Consider the following 24,706-nt stretch of genomic DNA (forward strand, 5'->3'; position numbering starts at 1 on the left):
TTTCACTAGTTTCAATCCCACTTCTTCACCTCTGTGAGCATCACCCGATGCAATGAGTGCTAAGTGAACTATTCAAAAATCATGAGAAATTAGTCAGTTACGACTACCTCTCATGGAAATGGTCATACATGAATGACTTACTTAATGCAGTTGAATCCCAAAATGATATCTAATATAATGCACTGCGTAAACCCCCATACTTCAATTCAAAAGGAGTCAAGGGATCTCTACTTGAATGGTTCATGAGGCACAATACTTGCTAAGGTTTTGCAAATGGGGTAGCAAGCTAAGTGGGCTTGATTGTGGTGAAAACTCCACAGTTAAGCACGCTTGAGCCAGAGGAGTTCTAGGATGGGTGACCTCCTGGGAAGTCCTGGTTACCGGGGGCAAGCCCTGGAAGTGATGATTGATGCTATGTGATTCATTTCACTAGTTTCAATCCCACTTCTTCACCCCTGTGAGCATCACCCGATGCAATGAGTGCTAAGTGAACTATTCAAAAATCATGAGAAATTAGTCAGTTACGACTACCTCTCATGGAAATGGTCATACGTGAATGACTTACTTAACGCAGTTGAATCCCAAAATGATATCTAGCTATAATAGTTGTTGATGTATTGGTAGTCAAAGGAATAGGTGTCATAGCTTCTCCAGGGCAAAGGTGTACAACACCTGACCCACATAGAAGAGGGTATCCTTGAATATAGAAGGTCCTTACATGAATAGATGGGACTAAACCACTGAGATTGTTGTAGGAATAGTCCAAAAATTACAACATAGAGATGTTGGCTAGTAATCTAGGAAATGGCCATAAAGGTTGTTGTTATTTAGCCTCGGGTTCTTAAAGTTCTTGAGTTGGCCTAATGAAGTGGGTATAACACCACTGAAATGATTTATGGAGAGGTCTAGTGTTTGAAGCTTTCCATTATTCCCTAACGATTCAGGCAAAAGTCCAAACATGTCATTATTCTGCAGAATCACAAACTGAAGATTGGTGAGGTTCACAATGCCTGCAGATAATGTCCCTGATAGGTTATGGCTGGATAATCCCAATGCAGTGACTAAGTTATCAACATTACAGGTGACCATGTTCCAACTACAAGGGTCAACAAAACTTCCATCCAAATTCTCCATTATATTGTGTGGGTCATTCAATCCACTCTTGATATTAATCAGAGCAACGAGTTTTGGATTCACACTGTTTGGGGAGAGTGTTGCTACCTGCAAAGGTGGTAATGACACCCATAACTCCCATAATGCAAAAAACGCCCAACAACCTCCCCATCTGAATTACAAAAATTGTACACCAAGACCGACACATTCTCATTCACTGTTGTGAAGGAGGTGCAATGAAGGAAAGGATAGTCAGGAAGAAGAAGAGAAAATGTTCCAGATATATTTATTGAGAACTAGAGAACAATAATGATACTTAGCATAAATACATAGGAGGAATAGGAAATAAAGCAAACTTATCCCCACATCCTTTGAGGACTGTAATGAACAACAATAAACAACATCATGCAATGATCAATTCCCCTCAAAGGTGAAATGACAGCAAGAAAACACAGGCATGGTAACATTAAAATATCTCATTCCCTTCTTCCTTTTTCTCGATAACTGTTGGTCTTATTTGTTACATTGAATTTCCCAAATTCCTCTAGACAGCTCGTACTTCACGCTTGCAAGGATATTTGAGCCCATCTCATCTCAAAGTATATCTCCACCATCATAGCCCACTTCTCAAATAAACTTGTAAAAAGGAGAAAAAAGAAGGCAAGCTTAGGCAATCCCCTCCATAGCTAGTCACTCTCTATACATATATACCAACTGATTCACTTGTTAGGAAAGCCTTGTACTATACCATGATATTGCTTTACTTTCCTCTTCAAACTACTAATACTTTATGGGCAGTCATCACCATCTCTCAATCATCACTCTACCATATTTTATTTCAATTTCTATTGGGAGTTTGACTTTCAAATCCCAACCCATCCAACATTCTGTTGTAGCTATGTTTCTACAACACTCCTGCAAATTCCTAATATAGATATTCCCCTTATAATACCCCAACCCCTTTCACTCCATGGCCCTCTATGATTCCAACAACTACTAAATTCATGAGATTCCATTCCATTCCATAAGTATTTTCAATCTCATCTCCCCACACACACAAGCATCATGAGAAAACAACACTTACAAGTCTAGCTACATGCCCAATTCAACAAGATGTCAGACTACATATAAAGGGTCAACCATCAAAACACAGAAATAAAATAAATATGGGGTCATGTATAATAACAGTTTTAGGAGAAAGAAAACTAATATGAGATCTAAAAATATGCAAGGTGCCCCTCCTATCAGCTGGACCAAGAAGGTTTGGCTTAATCCAACTTTCTTTTGAGGTCGATTGAGGAAAACATATAATTGCCAATTTTAGTTCAAAATTGGACATGTTCAAGATGTGATTGATCATTATTGTGCTGCTCATAATGAATTGAGCACAACTTATGATGAGAAACTTTAGAGTTCACAAGGCTAAAAGAAAAATAAGTTGGAAAATGGATTTTGAATAACCATTTATCTTCCCTTTTTGAAAATGACATTAAAAGGAAAACAGAAATATGTCACCATTAGAGAAAAATGTATCTATAAAAATAACGATATGTGTCTTTCTAGGATAAGAAGAAATGTATAGTAAATGACATCATATCCAACCCAAAATTCCACTAGTACTTACTTGAACAAAATACCAAGGGATTGATTTCCAACCTCAAAAATACATTTGAAAGAGTCCTTGAACATAGAATGATAAAATATTTCTGCTAACACAACAAGGCCATCTGTTCTTTCAAATGCTACTTTCATTTCGGCAACCCCAACCTGAAATGCAAAAGTTTAATAAAAACAATCATTAAACAAGTACTAATAACTTCCTACAAACATATTCATCTCAGCCATAAAGAAAAAAATTCAGCAATGAACTCATGTATTATGCTCATTTCTAGTTGTACTAACCAGTACAACATAATATTGGAAAGCAATCTAGCAAAAAAATTTGAAACCAGATCCTGAGCACTTTAGCATATATATACCAAACTAAGTCACCTTAAACTAGGACATGAGGATTAGAGTGTCCACCACTAACACGTAGGTTCCCAAAAACAGGACAAAGAGAAAATAATATTGTATAGTAATAATGATATAATCTAAGAGAATATAATATTGTATAATAATAATCTAAGTCCATAGCCTGACACCAAATTGACATATAAGATCCCCTTGTTTGTGGGACAAAGCACCCCCTTTTGAAGTAATTTGAATGTTTATTCTATGGAGGTGTACACACTACACACCCTACCCTCGTCCAAATTCGAACCTGTGACCTCCAAAGAGAACATGTTCTTAACCGTTAAGCCCATTCAGCTTGTGTGCAAGTGTGTGCATTAAATTACAAAAAGGAAATATTAAGATAAATATGTAAATATTTTGAACATTCAGATATAAGAATTTGAATAATGTATAGATCATACACACACAATAACAGGAAAAAAACTCAAGAGTCAGAACAGATGTTCTTCATTCAATGCCAAAAAATGTATTAAATAAATACAATGATTCCATAGACAGGATTGCCAAAAGACAATATAAAATAGGGTAGATTCATTGAAGTATCTCATGAGTGATGATCCATATGCTATAGTCTGTCCTCCTGCATCATATAATCAAAACCATCACGATCACCACCATTTCCATTGTTGTTGTGATCTTCCCCTTTCTCTATATCGAGTGAAGATCTGCATCTACTAATGTGGGCCATCATCAAAAGTGAACAGTTGTAAGACTAGTGAATTAAGATCTGCATCTACTAGTGTGGACTATCATCAAAAGTGACCAACTCTAAAGCCAGAGTATTAAGATCAAAGTTGGTCAATTCTAGTAGACAATAAAAAATAGGGTAGATTCATTGAAGGATATCAAAGTGACGAGTCATAAGCTATAGCCTATGCTCCTGCATATCATAATCAAAACCATCAAGATCACCATCATTTCCATTGTTGATGTGCTCTCCTCCCTTCTCCTCTATATCAAGTTGAGATCTACATCTACTAGTGTAGGCCATCATCAAAAGTGAGCAGCTCTAGAACCATTTCATTAAGATCCTCATCCACTAGTGTGGACCATCATCAAAAGTGACTAGCACTAGGGCCAGAGTATCAAGATCAAATTTGAACAATGCAAATTCAAGGTAGGTCTCCAAAACCATATCATCAAGAAATACACCATCTTTTCCCTTCCTTGCTTTACAAGGAGGTTCGTGTACATATACACCAATGTCTCTACTGTAGAGTCTAGACTACTCAAGCATGTTCTTCACAGTCCACACATTCTTGATGCTCCAATCCATCTAGAAAGAAGAGGATGAAGTAACCTGAGATAAGATCTTAATGACTCTCTACTATGGAATAATGTACACTGGCACAGGTGTCACCCACCAAGCATAAGACTTCTTAATCTACTTGACTTTGATCACATCATAGTCTTTGAATCTAAGAATTGAGATGAAAACTCAATGAAGTCCACCTCTCGAGAGTAACTTTATCCTAATATATCCTATTATACACAATCTTCCTCCCCTATAAAATTCCCTCTCCATGTGTGCACGGAATCTACATGATAATTCCAACATTGAGCCATTGTTGTTTGTAGTGATTGGGATTCAACAAATGAGCCAAGAAAAGTGGATATGTCCAATTCTTCTCCCACATGCTAAAAATAATATCTCATATAGTGTTGAAGATCTTTGTCAATGTCCCCTACTAAAGACACTCATTCTAAAAAATAATTGTCCTCGCCAACCCCAATGTAGTCCCAACCCTCATAAACATCTCCCAATATGGCATGGGTCTATATTTTCAAACTACAACAAAGAAAGATGGGATCCATGATCATAATTGTAAGATCAATCCTCAACCACCAACAATCATCCAATACTATCTCTATGATCTTCTTTGAAACATTTACATTGTGATTTCTCCAAAATCCCAATAATTCGAAATAGCCATAGATACAAGAGTGGTTCTAACCTCCCTTAACCACATAAGCATGATGAAAGAGGAAAAAAAAAGAGTATCTACACTTTTTAGCAATGATAAATTTGCAAAGGTTTTATAGATTATGAGCACACGGATATGGTTTGGTATGAAATTGTGAATATGGCATGCATAATCAATTAACTCCCCCATCCATGTCACATAAAAAGTAATAGATTTAAGTGCTAAATTCAAAGAATGCACAATGAAAGGTGTCCAAAATACTTGTGGGTATTTAGTTTCCACAATTATGCCAACAACCTTGCAAACAAGTTCATTATTTGTGATAATTTGCACACAAGTCAACACTTCAATAACTTTAACAAACAATCCACCCATATATTGTGCACCCAAAGCATCTATCACTTTCAAGAAACCCAATGCATTCTTTAATGACACCACAAAATTGATGTGGGAATAGTGTGCTCAATCCATTCATCCATAAGAAAAAATATTGATTGTTTTCATCAACGAAACAATACTAACTTTGACAGAATACATGTTGATTTTGAAGGTTGTAGGAGTTTATCCTTAACCAACAATGTGGCTCTACACTTCTATGAATAAGAGGTACATAAGCAATGAAAGCTTGTTCAACTAGAGCTCCACACATATCGATATTTACAATAGTGTGTGCTATAATAATAAAAAGAAAAACTCTATTGCAAGATCCATCTCCTCTCACAAACCTAATTGAGAGATCTTGACCATTGGACCACTAGGAGTATGCATCTTGTTGTTATTGCTCGACCCACTACCAAATTGAAACCCACTACCACTCCCATTGGATGCCTTAAAATATGAAACAGGATCCTCATCTCTATGTACCATATATGTTGCCACGTTCATCATACCAAAGAATCCACTTTTGACTTTCTTTTTATTTCATTGGGAGAAATCCCTTTACATGTTTTGATTCCCTAAAAATCACTCAAAAGATACATAATATGCTATTATAATTACAAGGAAAAACAAACATCCAAAATATAGCATGCAAGAATACATTTTCAAAGTATTGTTTAGAGTGTTATTTCCCTAGTCATGATCTAGAGGAGTCCCATATGAAGAGAAGCACATCACTTCTACAATGAAATTTTATACTAACTTCAGTCACATTGCCACTTCAAGATCTATTCTCAAAGAGTATATAAATGGCCACTTAAAGATATATTCTCATAGAGGATTTCTTCAAATGGGCACTTCAACACCCACATTACATCTAAGGATACCCACAAATCCTTATTCCAAGTGTTTACATTCAAATATATTGCTTCATGAGTAAAATATTATCTTAGCGAAATATCATGCCCAACTAATGCAAGCCCATTACCTCTTAATTCCAATTTCTAGATGGCTCTAATCACAAGAGGCCTCATGAACAAATTTCCAATTAGTGAGGGAGAACAAACTCTAGAGCACCCAACCAATTTACAATAAGAATCTCATCACTAGCTTATTTTTTAAATATATATGTACATCATGAGCAACATGCCCCAGGGCCACAAAGAATTCATGTTAAGTCCCCTACCTACATAAGCAAGGAGAGCTAGATCTCATCCACTTGCATTGCTTGCATGGGTTGGTTAAGATATGCTATTTTAAGGCAATAATGCCTTGACATGCTTAATTTTATGACATGACAATTGCATCCCTTTTAGTGATGTAAGATTCAAGTTTTTTCCAATTATAATGAAGGTTATGTTTACTTTTCAATCATTTTCCACCTACTTGGTCTATAAGACCTCTTCTCTTAGAATTAAAGTTGAATATAAAAACTTCTTCTCTTAGAATCAAAGTTGAATATAAAAGCTTGATTTAGAATTTTAATCAAGGTTGAATGAATGATGTTGAATTTTCAACATCTTGTTTCTGCAATCAAACAACTCAGTTATAAGATTTTCAAGATCAATATGGTTTTCATGAAAATGTATAGGCTAAACTCCAAAGTAAAGAGGTTGATCTTCTATCTGGATAAGAAATTCTGGCTACTTCCTGAAAGATCAAAATCAAAACACTAAAAGGGGCACAAATGTTTAACTAGCTTAAGAAAAATATGAAAAAATCAAGAGATAAGAATTAGATCTTGTGTGATTGCTTTATTTACATGGGTAGGTTGGCGAAAGTCTATTTTGATGTAATGATTGATGTAACAATGGCTTTTCATGTTCACTTTCAAGCACGAAGTATCTAGATAAGAAATTTCGTCTACTCCCTCAAAGATAAAAAACAAAACACTAAAAGGGGCACAAATGTCTAACTACATTAAGAAAAATATGTAAAAAACTAGAGATAAGAATTAGATCTTGTGCGATTGATTTATTTGCATGGGTAGGAAAGTCTATTTTGATGTAATTATGGCTTGTCATGTTCACTTTCAAGCACAAAGTATCAAGTTTCCCAAAATGAATGAAATGGAACCCAATTCAAACAAACTCCATCAAAGATCAAAAGAAAAAACACTCAAGGACCACAGGTACATACAAAATTCAATGTATTCGCAGTCTGACACCACAAGCAAAAACTGATTGATTCCCCAACAATAACACCACTTAAAACCCCTCCACCTGGCATCCCACCGATCATTGATATCTTCAAAAATCTAGGCCAAGGTCACGTAAGCCCCAACTGATCCAAAATATGTTCTTTCGAAATATCCTTGGAACCATTGAAAACATAAGTTTTGAATAGATATGAAAACCCCAATTTGTGCACATGAACCTAAGTCCCGAATGTAATAAACTCCGCCATAGCATTCTCTAGCAGCAGAGTTATGGCCTAGTGTAGGGTCAATTTCACGCACCCCAATTCCTCTTCGATCACGACCTGAGTCCCGAATGTAATAAACTCCGCTAGAGCATTCTCTGGCAGCAGAGTTATGGCCTGGTGTAGGGCCAATTTCACGCACCCCAATTCCTCTTCGATCACTCACTTATCTAGCATGAACATAAAGATGGGGTTTGGTTTCGAAGCTCGTTCATCATGAATTGCATACTCAATGGTCATATACTATAGGAAAATCTCAGCAGACACATTTCTCTCATTGATCATGGCGCAGTACTAGGGAAAATGGTTCCGCTGGTAGCAAAAAGGAGCATAGGAAAACCTTGGCCATGTAATCCACGTGGCTGTAAGGGTTTAGAATGTAGAGACATGATTTGTAGTGGAGAGGAGGGTAAGGTAACATGAGCATCTTTGGCATCGTGCAAAGAGGGTTGTAGATGATAGCCATCTGAATTATGTACTTGTTGGATTCAATCTTAGAGCTCGACCACACATTCTATGTCATTCGTATTTCATCCCTACTCTCCATCTCTAGGAAGTATGCCATTGTTCAAGGCCCTCTCAACTCAGCTTTGTGATTCAATTAGGGGTTAAGGAGGTCATGGGTTCTCTAGATCAATTTATTTTATGAGTCGCAGGAGTTTTTGTGGATTGAACTATAGTTGGGCCATGGTGGATTCATTGAGCTAAGATTATCCACACTGAATTTGTAGTCTATAGTGTTTTTTTCTAGGGTTGTTTTTGTATTAGCCAAGTCATTTTTTTGGGGGGGTGTTCCCAACAGTTTAATGGATGACTAGAGATGACTTTGGGAAAAGTATGAAGTGAATTGCGAAGGCAATTTTTTTCATGTGGAGTGTGGGTTTCTCTGGGTTATTGAGGGTGATATTGGTGTGGGTATTTTCAGTTAAGATTTATTAAGTTTGGGATAATTAATGGGCTTTTATCATTTATAAATTAGCTAAGTTTTAGATAATTAATTTTTTTATCATTTAATTAGCTAAGTTTGGGATAATTATTAGGTTGTTATCATTTAATTGTAAGTGTAAGTGTGTGGTTATGTCAAAACAATATATGTGGAGTGTGGGTTTCTATGGGTTGTTGAGGGTGATATTGGTGTGGGTATTTTCAGTTAATGTTAGTTAAGTTTGGGATAGTTAATGGGTTTTTATCATTTAATTGTAAGTGTAAGTGTGTGGTTATCTCAAAACATTCTTTGGTTTGTGTTTTGTTTGTTGTTGTAAAAATTATAAATTGATTAATATAATGATTATATTGATAAATGTTTGATGAGAAGTTTATGATATTTAGCTACTCACTTGTTAAATGATTTAATAGAGAAAAAAATAGAAAATAGTTTATCAATATTTTGGAGATACCTAAGAAATAAGTAACTACGAGTCTCTTTATTTTTATTCTTCTCAAATCCCTTCCACATGTCATAAAAGAAGAAATTTCGTTGAGTGATTGGCAAGATAAACATGAGGAATGTCACAAAGGCCAAATTGTGTTTATCATAGATAAATAGGTACTTCTCAACAAAAACCCTAGTAATCTCAACAATATAATAACATTCGAATGCTAATGTTAGAAGAAAAGAAAGTAATGTTTACATGGTGTATAATTATGAGGGATATACATATAAATAAGAGATAGTCATACTTAGTTGTCCAAAGCTTGCATTATCCACAATGTGGCCAAGTGAAAAACCTTAAGCATATCTTTCAATTTTCCTTCTAGCCAAGTCCACCTAAGCATGGGTTGAATCTTGTGTCTATAGTATTTTCCTATCTCTCTTACATGGAGTATTTCCTTGTTAGGAAATCAACATTATTGGGCTATTGAGTTTCACTAAATTGTGGATGCTTGTTAAGGTTAACATGTTTTTTTTAACAATATAAAGGTTCTATAACTATCATCATCATCACCAATGTTATCACCATCCTCATCATCATCGTATCCTATATTTAATATATGTTTAGCATAGTTTGGATCGTCATCTCCAGGGTCATTACCTATAGCATTCTTGAAAAAAAAAAAACAATATTACATATTGGTATTAATTCCAGAGCACAATGCATATTTTGGTTACATTGCTAACCATAAAATGAGGTAGGATACAATAACATATAATAGTACTGAAACATAAAATGAAAATTTGGTTTAAGATATATTGCACTTCAAACTAAGATTATGCTTGTAATTCACATTAAGTAGTAGAAGAAATTTTTAATGCATATGAAGTAGGTACCCAATTGTTCTTCATATTCTATTGTGAATGTTGCTTATGATGTCCATTCACCATTGGTAAATTAAAAGTTACTATAATCTTTAGTTCAAATTACAATTGTAATTTAGAAGTGCATATGCTTCTTAATCACAAACTGTGAACATTCTGCACAATAGAATCACAAAAAGAATTCACTGCCATGCTTCATGTTATCATTACTGGGTTAAGAATCAAAATAAAAACAATCATCCAATTCGTATTTTGAAAGGAAAACAATCAACCTCAAATTCTACAATAAATTGGTAACTAATTTAATCATGTATAGAATGTGGGAAGGGTGATATAATGGCATGTGTTATATCATATGATATATGTCCAACAACTATATGAGATCAAAAGGAGTCATATAGTATGAGTAATTTATCAAACCATATATTCCTTGGGTAAATAAACTAAGGTGTTGTCAGGCCAGGGTAACTCCAGCAATTAATGAGCGCAAGACAGAACTGATGGATTTATTCATTAGACAATTATTTATTTATACATATACACAACGGATCAATTCATCTTCTAGATGACTGTCCAGCTTCACCTCATCCGTTTCGGATTAGGTGTCAACATTCCCCCCCTTAATCTGAAGGGATGTTGGTGAGTCCAAGCATCGTTCTGAATCTTTCAAGCTTTTCTCTTCCAAGCGCTTTGGTGAAGATGTCTGCAATTTGCTCGTTTGTGGAACAATGACGGAGATGGATTGTTTTGGCCTCAAAATGATGTTGGATCAGATGATATTTAGTATTGATGTGCTTAGTATGATCATGGAACTTTGGGTTCTTGGTCAATTTTATTGCAGAGGTGTTATCAATCATGAGTGGAGTTGATTGTATTTGTTTTACCTGCAAATCTTCAAGAATTTTCCTGAGCCACACAATTTCTTTCGTTGCTTTAGCTGCTGCCACATATTCTGCTTCTGTTGTGGAATCTGCTGGTACTGATTGTTTGCGTGATCTCCAGGAGACAGCTCCCGATCCAAGACTCATAGCATATCCTGAAGTAGATACCCCAGTTTCTTTGTCTCCATCGAAGTCTGAATCAGAGTATCCAATCAAGTTGAAGTCGTCCACCTGTGTATACTTGATTCCAAGGTCTTGAGTTCCCTTCAAGTACCTTAGAACTCTTTTTGCAACAGAACAATGTCCCTCACAAGGCCTTTGCATAAACCTGGAGAGGATTCCAACAACAAATGAAATGTCTGGTCTGGTAGTAGTGAGGTAGATGAGACTTCCTACAAGCTGTCTATACTTTGTTGCATCCTCAAATTCCTTTCCTTCAGTAGATGTGAGCTTCAAGTTTTGTTCCATTGGAGTAGAAAGGGGATTGCACTCTGTCATGCCAAATCTATATAAAAATCTCCAATGTATTTCTTTTGAGAAAGAAATATGGACTTTGGATGTTGGGTTACTTCAATGCCAAGATAGTAATGAACATAGCCCAAATCAGTCATTTCAAAAAAATTTCCTAATTCTTTCTTTATGGATGCAATATAGCCTTCATTGTTCCCTGCCATTAAAAGATCATCTACATATACCACAAGATATACAACTGTTTTGCCAACTTTCTTGACAAATAAAGTTGCATCATCAAGATCAAAATGATTGAAGTTGAGTTTCAGAAGATGCTCTGTTAGTTTTTCATACCAGGCTCGTGGTGCTTGTTTGAGGCCATACAAGGACTTCACAAGTTTGCATACTTTGTGTTCATGTCCTTTCACAGAAAATCCTTCAGGCTGGGACATAAAAACATTCTCCTTTAGATCTCCATTCAAGAATGCAGTTTTTACATCCATTTGATGGACTTTCCAACCGTTCTGAGCAGCTAGTGCAAAGAGTGTCCGGATGGTGGCCCATTTTGCTGTGGGAGCAAAAGTTTCCTCATAATCGACCCCTTCCTTCTGTGCAAAACCTTTTGCCACAAGCCTAGCTTTGTGCTTGTCAAGTGAGCCATCAGCTTTGTACTTGTTCTTGTAGACCCACTTGCAGCCAATTGGTTTTGTTCCAAATGGAGGATCAACCAGCTTCCAAGTGCCATTCTTTATGAGGGCATCGTACTCCTTCTGCATCGCTTCTTTCCATTCATCATGAGAAGCAGCTTCTTTGAAGGAAGTTGGTTCAAAATCTGTAGACAAGTTCAATTCACAATCATAAGTAACATCCATATCAACAGGTGAATTAGAGTTATCTACATCACCTCCATCTTGTCGGTTTGTATTTCTGGTTCCTGTTTTTCCAATTTCATCAGGATGAACACTTTCAAGTGTCTTTGTCAGCCACTTTGGGGGACCTTTCTGAGATGGTCCAGGCTGTTCTGTTGATTGAGTTGGGTCTGAATCAAGATTGAGTCTCCCAATTCTATCAATTACATCACTTAAAGCATCATCCGTTGTTGGAGTGTCATGCAGGGGAGATTTTTCTTCAGAAGAAGATTCCACATGTTGATCTAGTATAGGAATCCCCCCTTCAAGATGTGGAATCTGATTATCAAACTCTTGGAATGATTTCGGTTTTGTGAATCTATCCAAGCGATCAAGTTGCCGCTCAACAACACTGTCAGATTTGGATGATTCAAGAAAAATGACATCTCTAGATAAAACAAACTTTTTATTTACTTCATCATAAAGGCGGTATGCTTTAGATGTGTTTGAATACCCTAGGAAGATACACTTACGACTTCTAGCACCAAGTTTGTTTCTATGTACCTTTGGTATTAAAGCATAACAGGTGGAACCAAATATCCTGAGATGTTTTACCGAAGGAACATGTCCATACCACAATTCATAAGGAGTCTTGTTTCTTATAGCACTAGATGGACATCTATTCTTTATATATGCAGCACATAGAACAGCATCAGCCCAAAACATTGTCTTTACATTTTTGAAGAAAAGCATGGATCGTACCATATTCAAAATTGTTCTGTTCATTCTTTTGACTACACCATTCTGTTGAGGATTATAAGGCACAGTTGTTTGATGTTTAATCCCATGTTGGCGAAGATAGTGTTCAAATTAATTTGATGTATATTCTTTTCCATTATCAGTGCGAATAGACCCAATATGAGATTGTGCATCATTTTCAATCCATTTATGAAAATTCTTGAATGTTTGAAAAGCATCAGATTTGTTCTTCAAAAAATAAACCCAACACATTTTAGTGTAATCATCAATAAATGTCATGATATATTTATTTCCATTTGCAGAAGAAACAGGCATTGGACCACACAAATCTGAATGAATAAGTTCAAGCTTCCTATGTGCTCTTGAATGTGAATCATGAAAAGACTATTTGCTGTGCTTTCCTAGAATGCAAGCATCACATTGTTTATGTTTTCTAGGAATTGTAGGCAAACCAGCAACACCATTTTTCTTCAACAAGTGGAGACTATCATAGTTTAAATGTCCAAATCTAGCATGCCATAATAAACTTGATGGAAGTGCACCTTCTTCATGATGAGAAATATATGAGAAATGTTGTGCATGAGCAGAGGTTCCTTGCAGTTTAAGAAGTCTTTCTTCTTCTATACCCCTCATGACAAGTGAGTGGTCAGATTCCTTTCTTACCTCAAGCTTGCCATCAAACATGTGAATGGAGTGACCTTGCTGGCGGATGTGGACCAGGGACAACAAGTTTCTCTTCAGTTGTAGGAGATATAGAACATGATCCAGAAGAAAGTCTGGAAGACCAGGTAGTTTAAGCCTGATTGTGCCAAGCCCTGATGGCTTGATTTTTGACTGATCTGCAAAGTATACTGCTCCATCAACATTGTCAGTGAAATCTTCAAAGAAATCTCTCCTATGAGTCATATGACAGGTTGCTCCTGAATCAAGCAACCAGTCATTTTTCGAAGAAGCAAGTGAAGCATTAAACAAATCTTCATTTACTCCAATGTTACATTGTGCCTCAATATAGTGAGCGGATTCAGGTGCTTTACCTTTGTCTGTATCATCAGTTTTACCTTTCTTCTGATTTCTTCTCTGCTCAACCTTGTCCCATGGTAGCTTGCATGTAGAAGCATCATGTGATCCATTTCGTTTGCAGCGAATGCAATGCAGATCTGCCTTTTCTGCTTGAGGATGTCTGCCCCCCCTGCCTCTGAAGTATCTTCCTCTTCCTCTTCGTCCACCTCTTCCTCTTGTAGAATCTTGAGAAGGATGCTTTTCTTTATGAGCAAGGCAAACAATCTCTTCAGAAGATTCAGGGACTGTTTTCTTTCCAAAGGCTTTCTCTCTTTCAGCAAACTTTTTCACAAGAGTGTCAAAGGTTATATCTTTAAGATTTCCATTTGCTTGTAAAGACTCAAGATAGTTAGAGTAGGTAGGATAGAGTGCTTTGAGAAAGGCAATAAGAGAGATATCCAGCTCAACCTTAGTGGATTTAATATCATGCACTATAGACTTTATTTCAGATGCAAGAGTAAGAGGATCATTATTTTTCAGTTCAAGAGTGAAGAGTTTAATCATGAGCTGAACAACTTCAAGTGCAGAATGTGTATCATAGAGTTCTTTCAGCTTTTGTAAAGCTTCAAAGGCAGTGGAATAGGATGAAATATGACGACTTACTTCCTCATTTACAGATGCTGCGATCAATGCAAAGGCTTTGTTGTTCTTGTTTTCCCAAATGGCGAGTTCTTTGTCTGATGTGGGCTGCACAGGGTCTTTGTCTTCTTCTTCGACACACACTCCTTTCCACAGCTCATTGTAGATAAGGGTGTGCTTTACCATCCGAGACCATTCAGAATAGTTCTCCTTGCCAGTGAGAACTATTCCGACCATTGAAATGATTGAATGCATTCTGTAAAAAAAATCTCTGCTAAAAAAAACTTCTGTTGATAAAAGACTTCTGCTGGAAAAAAAATCTTATGCCACAACTTTATGCACTTTATGCCACAGCCTTATGTAACTTCTGTATGTAACAATGCATCAGTTATTAAAAACAGTCTTTTACTTGAGAACAGATTCAATGGTGTTCCATTTTCCTTCATACATCAAAGGCTCTAAAACATTTCATAGAGCACTACTGGAAAAACTTTGAAATAGTGAACTAATGTATGAACAGCGCATTCAAAAACTCAAGCGCATTCAAAGAACACTGTTTGGACAGGTTTTTATAATTGCTCAACTTCATTAACTCACACAGTCTCCGACACACAACTTTTACCAACGCATAACCACCATTCAAAACTGCATGCAACATTCCGCTACACATACAAAGTAAGGGAGCATTCAACTTTTGCAAAAATTAGTTTCTGGCAACAACCGATGCCGAGAGCAGAAATATGTCAGAAACGCAGTCACCATTTCAAGCTTTAATAAAAAACGCAGTCACCATTTCAGTCTTCAATAAAAAACGCAGTCTTCAAATCCACGGTCACAACACCAATGTATATACCATGTCAGTCTAAAAAAAAACGCAGTCTTCAAATCCACGGTCACAGCACCAATGTATATACCATGTCAGTCTTCAATAAAAAAAACGCAGTCCACAGCACCAATGTATATACCATGTCAGTCTTCAATAAAAGAACGCAGTCCACAGCACCAATTTATATACCATGTCAGTTTCTATACAATACAACGCAGAGTTTCTTCAATATAACGCAAACTTCAAAACAATATAACGCAGGCTTACTTCTATACAATAAAACACAGCGTTTCTTCAATATAACACAGACTTCAAAACAATATAACGCAGCTTCAATACAATACAACACTTATGTATAAACATTTGTATATACTGATGACAATACTCTGCTCATATACCAACCATGTTACAGCAATTCCATGCAAAACGCAGCGATACCACAGTTCTGAAGTGGGAAATCTTGAGTATTACGATACCAATAGATACACAAGCATGCACTTCAATAGAATCTCATCAAAAACGCAGCGATACCACAGTTCAAAAAACGCAGTCTATGCCATAGTCTTTACAAAAAAAACGATACCATGTCACCATTACAAAAAATGATACCTCAGTTTTCAACACGGCCACCATTGCAGTTACCATTAAAAACGCAGTCATGGTTCGACAGCAGAGCTTCAACGCAGCGTTCCAGGGAATACATGAACGCATCAGGCTCAAAAACGCATCAACGCTCAAAACGCATCAACGCTCAGGTAAAAAACGCACATCAATTACTCATGGTCAGAGGGCGCAGTCTTCAGAGGCGCTCAGGACAGAGGTTTCATGAGGCAGCAGAAACCTGGCAGAGGCAAGAGTTATTTCTGGGACCTGTGCTCTGATACCATGTCAGGCCAAGGTAACTCCAGCAATTAATGAGCGCAAGACAGAACTGATGGATTTATTCATTAGACAATTATTTATTTATACATATACACAATGGATCAGTTCATCTTCTAGATGACTATCCAGCTTCACCTCATCCGTTTCGGATTAGGTGTCCACAGGTGTTTTGGTTAAACATCAAAAAGTCAAATGGAGAATCACCTTTCTTCGAACAAGAGGAGATGTATAGCATGTGGCATGAAGAAAAAGGAAAACTTGTTAGAAAGATATGTTGAGGACCATGAAATGTGCAAAGGAGTGGGAAAAGACAAGATAGAAGCAATGTATTCCCCAACTAGAGAGTGAACATTGTCTATTGTATTACAAAAGAATTTGTGTGTGTGTGTGTGTGAAAATTGAGGTACATGAAAATTGTGCGTAATATGTATGCTAACGATGGTCTTGAAACTAGTAAGTTTATGAATCCATAATATTGTAAGGTCATTGGCATCATCATAGTCATTATCATCATCACTACCACCATCATTGTTATCACTATTGTCATCGTTAACATTATCATCATAATCACCATTCATGTCATTGTCATCATCTTTGGCATGACAATCATCATGATTATCAACATTGTATTCAATTGTTCATAATTATCGATGTTGTAAGAAATATCATCAACCAGAAAAAATGTGATGAGTGTTAGAAAAGGGTTGTTTAGGACACATATGATGTATGCATGAAAAATAACAACTCTGTTTTTGAGAGATGATGATCATCATCATCACCACCATCATCGTCGCGATTATCATTGTCAAAATCCCCATCATCATAATTAATTTGATTTCTATCGTCAGTGTTGTCATCGTCATCATGGAAATCATGATAATCGACATTGTCATCACCATTCATGCCATTATTATTGTTGATGATGACCTAGATGACAATGATAATAATTATGACCAGGTGATGATGACTTCAGAGATGATGCCAAATATAATGATTATGATTATGACAATGACAACATTTAAAAATGGGAATATTTTTTAAGGTCATTAGCTCGTCATCATCATAATCATAGTCGTCATTATCATCATCATCATTGTCATTGTCATTGCAACCACTATTGTCTTTATCATCATAATCAATGTTCATGTCATCATCATCATCTTCATTATCATCAGCATAATGATTATTGGCATTGTCATCAGTTGTTCATAATTTTCAATGTCATAAGAAAGACCATCAATGCAAAAAAATTGATAAGAGTTTGAAAATGGATTGAAAATAAGACGCAAAAATGGGTGCAACAATGGATGTAAAATGGTTGCAAAAGTGGATTCAATAGAAGTAGATGCAAAACCCAAAACAAAATTGGATGCAAAAAAAATGCAATATTAAATACAAACTTGGACAAAAATATGATGCAAACACAAATGAAAAAGTGGAAGCAAACATAGGTACAATAGTAAGTGCAAAACTTGGCGCAAATTGTGGTGAAACAAAAGAGGATGCAACAACGGATGTAGAAAAGGACATAAACTTGGATGCAAAAAGGATGCAGACTTGGATGCAAAATAAGATGCAAGAAAGGATATAAACATGGATGTAAATATGGGTGCAGTAATGGACACAAAATTAGATGCAAAAGTGGATGCAATAGAAGTAGGTGAAAAAGTATATGTATAATGAGATGTAAAACCTTATGCAAAACTTGACATAAAAGTGGATGCAAAATGGGATGCAAAAACATACACAATATTCAATGCAAATTTGGATACAAAATAGGTTGCAAATGTGGATGCAAAAGTAGAACCAAATGTGGGTGCAATGGTAGGTGAAAAGAATGATGGCATAAATCGTGGCACAACAAAATTGGATGCAAAAGTGGATGAAATGGTAGAAAAAAATGATGCAAAACAAGACACAAAAAAGGATGCAAAAGTAGACGCAAACAAGGGTCCAACAATGGACACAAAATTGGATGCAAATGATCCAAGTGGATATTTGTGGCCACCCACCTATCCCACCTAGACCCTCCATTTAGTTTCATTTATTTCCTTCTTTATTTCAGCATTTACTATTTTTAGCAGTTTTTTAGGTCCTGAACTTCTGGAGTAGTTTTGACCCCCTAAACGACATTTTTTGAGATCCATTGCAGGCATGTGGCCATAAGTAAGGGCCTATGGCGAAACATGTAGTACTCGAAGAGACCTTTAAAACAAGGTATCGTATGTGCCAAACAATGTAATATGACCAAGTTACAACCCTGGAAATTTGGCCACCCAACTAACCCCAACGGGGCCCACAAACTCTTGGCATTACATCTCTTGGGGTTACGATTTTATCATGTTTTTCAATAATAAATAGGCCCTTGAGACTCATTGTAACATAGTTCAGAGTCATGTAGCTGCCACATCTCTTCTCAGATATAAACTACTATTGCCTGAGCTAGTTTATTTCCATTTTGTTTGTAAGCATAGTTCAATATTTTTCTACTAATGAAATGAAGTGTTTTTCTGCTGCATCTCTATATTTATGATTATATCTATGATTTGTTGCATTCTTGTTTAAGTTCGGATAAGTGGTATCAAATTAGTTTGCGCTTTCTCTATTTTTCTTTACATATCCCCAACGAGGTCAAGGTATAAGGAGTTAAGTCTCGATCTTGTTGAACTGTTGCAAGATCAGCCTCACAAAACCCGACGACCTCCCATGGCGAAAGAAATGAAAGATGAGGAGGTAGGATATCCTTTCAAAAGGTTTCTCGAGGAAGCCCTTGAGTGATAGAGGATTGCAATGATGGATAACCTTGCCCAGATCCGTCGATGGCTACCCATAGGCGACGCATCTTCATCCAACAACCACTCTAGAGGCACCACTTCTTTTAAGGTACAAGTTAACTTCAATATTCCCATATTTGAGGGTTTTATGGATGCAGACGTCATAGGTAAATGGTTAAATTTGTTGGAAGGATAATTTTTCAGTTCACGGCTTTTCCAATCAGTAAAAAAATACTTTCGCACTTCTCAAAGTCGCCCCACACATCAAGGACTGGTGGGAAACCTACTATGAACAAAAGCACGAGAGTGAACCATTTTTGTTTTTAGCTACACACACTTTGGATTCTTTCTAAGATTCCATCAAGGGATAATATTACCCTATCATGAGCTATGAAGATAAATACATATAGTGAACCACACTACGACAAGGAAGGGACCAAGATGTATTGGAGTTCAAAAATATTTTCCATGTCGTTCCAACAAAGCTGGGTATCAAGGATACTAAGCAGCATTTGGTACTAAGGTATTGTGGTTATTGACACAAGTACATCCAGGATGAGATGGAGTTCCTACAAATTTCCTCACTCGACACAGCGTATCGATACCCTGTCAATATTGACCAAACTTTTAAATGGAAGAAGCGGGACTTTAGACTGTGAATCCAAAGCAAGGAAAAGGTTCCTCCAAACCATGGAGTAAAGTACAAAGCCAAGGTGGGACTACCTAGTACAACCCGCTAAAGCCACAAGCAAAGAAAAACACCACAACGACAAATAAGGACATAGGAAAATGATGTGAGCTCCATAAGAGCTCCACTCACAACGCACGTGAGTGTCGGGCCAAGCAGTCACTAGTGGTCAAGCTGAAGGCCTCCAAATCAGACACATGTTCTGACTCTGAATCAGAACTTGATAAGGGGAATGAAAAAGGGAAGAAAATAATTAATGTGAATCCTAGTTCCACTGTGGCCACTACCAAGATCTAGAAGATTGAGCCTGAAGATCCAAAGGAGGGGGAACGCCTCTTCCACTCATAAATATGGGTGAAGGTTTCTCCACTATAGTTCATTGTCGATAGCGGGAGCCAAAAGAACCTCATTTCAGCATAGGTTGTGAAGTGTTTGGGCCTAAAGACTACAACACATCCACAACCATACACCATCGGGTGGCTTCACCAAGGAGGAGATCTTCCCATCAGCCATCAGTGTCGCCTTCCCTACAACATCAATCCCTTCACAAATGAGGTACTATGTGATGTTGCTCCTCTTGAAGTTTGTGATGTATTGTTAGGACAATCAATCCCTACAACATCAATCCCTTCACAAATGAGGTACTGTGTGATGTTGCTCCTCTTGAAGTCTGTGATGTATTGTTAGGACAATCATACTTGTGGAAGCAACATGTTGTATATGAGTCTAGAAATCACTCTGTGATTATTACTTTGGCCAATACATTGTATAGGATATTGGAGGTAGCCCCGCCCATCACCATATCTTTAATCAATGCAAATAAATTCAGTAAGACCATTTCCCACACCAGGAAATTTGTTTTCATTATGAGTTGCCGTCAAGGCAAGAAGAAGGTTTTGGCCACAGCTTCCAAGAAGGGTTCCTCTACACAACAACAGTAGATGGATAAGATCATGGAGGAGTACAAGGATATTTTCACCTCACTTATAGATGTACCTCTTCATTGTCAGGTCAATCACTCCATCGATCTGACCCCAGGTGCGTCACTGCCCAATGGACCAATCTATCGACACTTTTTTCTAAAGAATGATGAGATCAAGAGGAAGATTTAGGAACTATGAGGAAAGGGCACATCAGTTTAATCTCATCACCTTGTGGGATCCCTATTGTATTGGTATAGAAGAAGAATGAGACCTGGAGGCTCTATATTGACTATCAGGTGCTGAACAAGATGATTGTCTAGAATAGGTAACGAATCCTATGGATTGATGACCTTCCGGACCAACTCAAGGGGGCTAAATATTTCAGCAAGATTGACTTGAATTTACGTTATAACTCTCTGATGTGTGGAAGACTACCTTCAAATCCAAGGAGGGCCTTTTCAAATGGTTGGTCATGTCGTTCGGATCGACGAATGCCCTTGCAACCTTCATGAGACTGATGGATGACATCTTGTTACCCTTCACCAATGCATTCATAGTGTTGTATTTAGATGACATCTTGATCTTTAGCTAGAGTTGGGAAGAGCACCTCCATCATATTGGACAGGTCCTTCAAACCCTGTGATAACAGTGTTGAAAAATTTGCAACAAGAAATGCTAAAAATAGAAGTGCTAAAAATAGCAATGCTAAAAATAGCAGTTTGGGTACCAGTGCTGGATTGAGCAACAGGGAATGAAAAATGGAAGTGCTAAAAATAGAAGCTCTATTTTTAGCAGTTTAGGATGGATTCTTATTTTAGTCAATCCCTGGACTAAACATATGAAGTAAAATTCGAATTTGATATCAACAGCAGTTTGGAAATTAATTAATTAATTCATCTTGAGTTAATTAGTTAAGGAAAATAAAACTTGAAGTCTATGTGAGCACATGCAACAATTTCTCCATTAATTGAGGAATTTAACCATTAGTTAAAGAGATAAGGATGAGTTGTAATAATGAGTTGTAATCAGTTGACTTAGTTTAACTTAGTCAAGTTTAGTTAGATTAATTTAACAGTTTGTTAAATTAATGAGAGTTCAGTTAGTTAATACTTGCATGCATGTAACTACTGTAATTCAGATAACTAAAAATTCGCTCATGAATAACTCATGCATGTCAGTTCAGTCAGAGACCCAATTGAGATCAGATGGAGGGACAGTGTACTATCAGTTGCTAGGATATTCCTTAGTGAATAGTCCTTGCATGCAGAAGGAATATTATTCCTTATGGATTGCGTAGTTGGACCTGAGGTTACAGTGAGTGTGATGAGGCCAATTCACACATGTGATATCATCGAACCCCAACCAAAACTGTGCAAGGAAAGAGGAGGCTTAGAGGGCTTGAGGAAGATATATTCTATGTCTATTGAGTCTGTGAGCAGTATTGTTTGACTGCAGAGAGATCAGGATATCTTGAGAGCTAATTCTTTCTGTAACTTGAACAAGATTTCCACTTGTATGATAATACAACGTTGGAGATTTAGGTTGGTGCTTTCCCCAATGTTATATCTTTTGTGTTATGGTTGATTACTTCCAATTCTCAGTTATATCTGTTCATGCTTGATGTTTCTCATGTTCTATTAAGCTTCCGCTCAATTGTTTGTAGAAGTAGATCAAGTGTTTTGCTTTAGTACATTGCATTACCAAGTGATCTATAGTGGGAAAATCTACATGGTATCGGAGCAAAGGTGATCAAGGAAGAACAATATACAAGTAGGAGAAGTTTGAAGTTTGGTTTCTGAATATTGAATTGAGTTCTTATCACATCTATTTCACCGATGGTGTTCAGTGGTTTAAGACTCGAATATGCCCTTGATGGCAGTTTGAATTATATAGCCTGGAAGGATCAAATGGAGGCAGTTAGAAGATAATAGTCTAAAGGAATTCATTGATCAAGAAGTCCAGAAGCTGACTGATGCTACTCAACTGGCGGAATGGAAAAAGTGTGTGGCCGAAGCTAGGAGAATCATCCTGGAGCGAGTTTGAGATCACATTGTCTCAAGCCTCCATGCGAAGGAGACTCTGTTTTCGATGTGGAAAACATTGAAAGATATTTATCGGAATAGAAGCGATCATAGGAAGCTGGTGTTGAAAGATAAACTTCAAAAGATCAAGTGCGAAAAGGGCAACACAATGTCTATGTTCCTGAACAAGCTCACCACCTGCAGGGATGAGCTTGCAAGTGTAGGGATCGTGACTGCTACTGGTGACATGGTGAGTCTTGCACTCCTCGGTCTTCCTGAGAATTTGCATAGCTACCAAGACTCAATTAATGGAAGAGAGAAACTGCCAGATTGGGAACGACTTTGGTCGGATCTAATGCAGGAGGAGATAAGGTGAAGCACCCGAGATGGATCTTCATCAAAACAAGATGATGAAGAAAATATAGCTTTAGCGAGTAAAGCTAAGAAAGGGAAAGGGAAGGCATCCCAATCCAAATCTTCTCATTTTGGAAGAAGATTGACAAGTCTAAAGTGTGAGGCTTTCACTATCATGAAGTGGGCCATTATGCAATGAATTTTCCACAAAATAAATCCAAGAAGGGTTCCTCCAAGGGATCTGATGGTGATGCATTAGCCTCACAATTTGAACTAGATTTCTCACTTATCGCATGCATGGTTTCATCCATGGTGGGATGTGTTTGGTACCTGGAAAGTGGAGCTTCTTTCCACATGTCGGGTGACAAGAATCTTTTCAGTACATTGGAGGAGAAGGATCTCAAGATGCAGATCGAGATGGGTGATGATGGAAAGTACTATGTCTCTGATGAAGGTATAGTTGTGTTTCAGAGGGAGCATGGTGCTCCTCTCACCCTATCTGCTATTAAGTATGTACCAGGTTTGAAAAAGAATCTTGTGTCTGTTGCTATGCTAGAAGATAAAGGCTTTAATGTAGTCTTTAGTAAAGAAAAAGCTTTCCTGAGGCATATCGACACCGGACAGACCAAGCAAATAGGGATTCGAGTAAAGAATATCTACAAGCTAGAGGTAGATGACTGTGTTGTGCTAAGTTCCAAAGCAGAGGTGGTGCAAATCCAAGATGTTGGTGAGCTATGGCATATGAGACTAGGCCACTTGCATCACAGGACCTTGAAGATCATGCAACAAATTTCTACCGGCTTACCCAATGGAAAAGTGGAGCAAACAGATACATGCAAAGGATGCACCCTAGGTAAGTATGCAAAATATTCCTTTCAGGATTAGGATAGTAGAGCTAGAGCAATCCTAGAGCGAGTTCACTCAGATGTATGTGGACCATTCTCTACAGCCTCCACCACTAAGCAAAGGTACTATGTTATTTTTATTGATGATTTTTCTCATAGATGCTGGATCTAATTTATGCAAAAGAAGGATCAAACCTTCTTGAGGTTTTGTGAGTTTAAAGCCTTGGTAGAGAAAGAATCAAGAAATAAAGTAAAATCCTTGCATAGCGAGAATGGTGGAGAGTATATTTCCTAGCAGTTTAAAGACTTCTGTGCAGTAGAAGGAATTAAATGGGAACTGACAACACCTCATAACCCACAACAGAATGGGGTGGCCGAAAGGAAGAATAGATCTATTGTGGGAGCAGCTCGAGCGATGTTGCACTTCATCTATGGGCTAAGGCATGTAATACAATACTGTACCTTTAGTACAAAAGTCCTCATCGTGTTTTGGGGATGAAGACACCTATGGAGGCTTTTTCGGGGAAGCGACCAGATGTGAGTCACTTCCACATATTTGGATCACCAGTTTTCTGTCATGTGACCAAAGATGATCAGAAGAAGCTAGACCCAACAGCTGAGTTGGGGATACTTGTGGGGTACACAGATACACCCCACAACTATCGTGTGTTTATGCCTGCTAGTCAGAGGACCATAGTGCGCAGGGA

General features: G+C 37.2%; 1 pseudogene; it reads right to left on the reverse strand.

The window, feature by feature from the left end:
• Positions 1-593: 593 nt before the first annotated feature.
• LOC149143357 (uncharacterized) lies at positions 594-17,297 on the reverse strand (annotated as a pseudogene).
• Between the last annotated feature and the right edge of the window lie 7,409 nt (positions 17,298-24,706).

This window comes from Pinus tabuliformis, chromosome X, assembly GCF_031772625.1.
Source record: "Pinus tabuliformis cultivar Carrire ecotype Pingquan chromosome X, CPIR1, whole genome shotgun sequence".
In the NCBI taxonomy this organism is placed as follows: domain Eukaryota; kingdom Viridiplantae; phylum Streptophyta; class Pinopsida; order Pinales; family Pinaceae; genus Pinus; species Pinus tabuliformis.